The sequence below is a fragment of the Bison bison genome, unplaced genomic scaffold (assembly GCF_000754665.1).
Source record: "Bison bison bison isolate TAMUID 2011002044 unplaced genomic scaffold, Bison_UMD1.0 scf7180017864302, whole genome shotgun sequence".
NCBI lineage: Eukaryota > Metazoa > Chordata > Mammalia > Artiodactyla > Bovidae > Bison > Bison bison.
The window spans coordinates 656,705-659,537 of NW_011494874.1; positions in this window are offsets into that span (position 1 = coordinate 656,705).

Genomic DNA, 2,833 nt, shown 5'->3' on the forward strand with positions numbered 1-2,833 from the left:
GGGAGCCGGCAAATGGTCCGGGGCGGCGGCCTGAGCTAGGCGTTTGTAGCGTCGATGGAGCGCCTGCTGTGTGCAACAGCCGAGGTCGCGTCCCTCAAAAGCTGGGAGCGCGCCGCATCTAGATGGAGCCGTGACAGTAGTTTTGAGGCCAGGGCTGCGGGCAGGAGCATCGTTAACAGTGACCCGGGAACCGTGAACTCGGTCATCTTTCCTGCCCCCGGCACGCTGAGCAACCCTGGGCTGAGCTCAGCATCCTGAGGGCAGCAGGCCCGTCCCGCCCACGAGGAACTCGCGGTCGGGAGGGAGATAGACCCGGACGCAGTTTGCAGAAGGAAGAGTGCTCCAAGGGGGCCCGGAGTCCTAGAGTCCCCCTGGGACCACTGCCTGAACCCCCGTCGTGGGGGAGGGTTATAACCGGACTCCATCCCTTGGGGCGGAGTTTGGTGGACGCTTGCAGACTGAGACGTTGGAAATAGAACCTCCCCTGGAACCCTTCCTAGCTCCTGAGCCTCTGAATGTGCCCCGTGGACCTGCCCAGAGTCTGGCTGGAGGTGGATGGAATGCTTCAGTGCGGGGTTCTAAGGAGGCAGGGCGGAATGAGCTGGAGTAACTGAACTGCTACTGAGAGTCTACCTTGTGGGCTCCAGACATCTGTTACCTCATTCAAGCCTCGGGGTAACCCTCCAAGATGGGCAGGCACACCTAGAGATCCCAAGTCTAAACAGGTTACAGTCACGTGACCGAAGTACTCAAGTTGGTTAGCTGCAAGGCTGGGATTTGAACTCATATCCTAAATTTTCCATAAAAGAAAAGAGCTTGTAGTGGGTATGTCCTGCTTTTCTTTTTCTATTTTTAATGTTTTCTCCTTTGGTCCCCCAGGATGTGACTCCTCTTGCTCTGTCTGGGACATTTCCTGCCCTGTGAGACATATATGTCTTTAAACACCAGAATCACTCCCAGAAAGGACAGATGCTCACAATGTTAGGACTGCTGCTGGTGCTGCTAAGTCGCTTCAGTCGTGTCCGACTCTGTGCGACCCCATAGACGGCAGCCCACCAGGCTCCCCCGTACCCGGGATTCTCCAGGCAAGAACACTGGAGTGGGTTGCCATTTCCTTCTCCAATGCATGAAAGTGAAAAGTGAAAGTGAACTCGCTCAGTTGGGTCCGACTCTAGCGACCCCATGGACTGCAGCCTACCAGGCTCCTCCGTCCATGGGATTTTCTAGGCAAAAGTACTGGAGTGGGGTGCCATTGCCTTCTCCGAATGTTAGGACATAGGAGTACTAAGATGCAGTCAGGGCTTCCATCGCTTCCTCTCAGGAAAGTGTTCAGGCCAAAGACTGCCCTGTTTGAATTAAAATGTCCTTCTCTTTCTCTCTTTGGCCAAGCAGAGATGGTTGAATTTTTGTTAGTTAAATGTGTGTTTCACACAGTTCAACTGAGAAATGTGGGTGAGCACAAGACTGTGGGAGTCCCTGTAGGCACGTTTGGCCCCCAACCTGGGAAGCTGGTCAAGAAAGCTTCCTGAAAGAGTGGTGGTTATGCCACATCTAAATGCATGAGTTGAGTTAGCCAGGTGAGGGTGGCTGAAAAGGGATGCCAAGCGGAATGGCCTGTTCAGACGAGGAGCAAGGTGGTGGTTTAGGTAAAGGTCAAGAGGTGAGTGGTGAGACTGGAGGGGTAGGCCAGGCCCAGGCCAGGTCTGGACACAGCATGGCACTCCTGGTGATAGGAATGTCAACTAGGTCAGCTGCATAAACACCCGGAGGACCCACAAAAGGGTTTCAGCCTGGGGCAGGAGCTGAGAGAAAGGGTTTGGACGATTCAGAGCATTCCACATTGGCCAGAGAAGTGGCTGGCGGATGAGATTTCCACCTCAACGCTTTTTTCACTGAAGGCACACATTAAATAATGAGTCAGTGAATGCCAAGAGGTAGGAAATGAAACTGACAGTACTCAACAAGATGCTTCTGGTTTTCATAAAGGCTAGAATTAAAGAAACACTTCGAAATTTTCGTAGCACTTGCGTCAAATGGTATGATTGTACTATAAAGACCTGGAAATGGGAGGCAAGGTGTACATGTTACATGCAAAAATGGAGGAGGAGAAAAAAAGAAAAACAACCCACTTTTCTGTCTAAAGGACCCTCTGTAGCCTAAATTATGTACATCTAAGGATCTGTCTGGAAGAGATGAAAGAGTAGGATCTGAAAATTGATCTTGAAATGTCTTCTGTCCTTTTTCACATTCCTATTTCCTGTCTTCATTTTTTAAATAATTTTATGTATTTATTTTTGGCTGTGCTGGGTCTTCACTGCTGCGTGGCCTTCTCTCTCGTTGTGGCGAGTGGGGACTACTCTCAGGTGCAGTGCACGGACTTCTCATCGCAGTGGCTCTTCTTATTGTGGAGCACAGGCTCTAGGATGCTCAGGCTTCAGTAGTTGCAGCACGTGGGCTCAGTGGTTGTGACTCCGGGCTCCAGAGCACAGGCTGTGTCGTTGTAGCGCACAAGTTCAGTTGTCGCATGTGGGCACTTCCTGGATCAGGGATCGAACCCATGTCTGCTGCAGATTCTTTACCACTGAGCCACCAGGGAAGCCCTTCCTGTCTTCATATTAAAATAGGTTTTATCTCAGGCTCCTTGGACTGAAAAGATATAACTAAATACACCAAGTTGTGTATGTGCACAGATGGTGCCTGCTCTCATGTAAGATAATCTTGTCCTACACTTGCTGCTGTAGGACAGAAGAGAGACTGAGCCTGAGTGAGGGGAAGTGACTTGTCTGAAGTTGCACAGCTGATTAGCAGTAGGGCCAGAATGGGCCCTGATTTC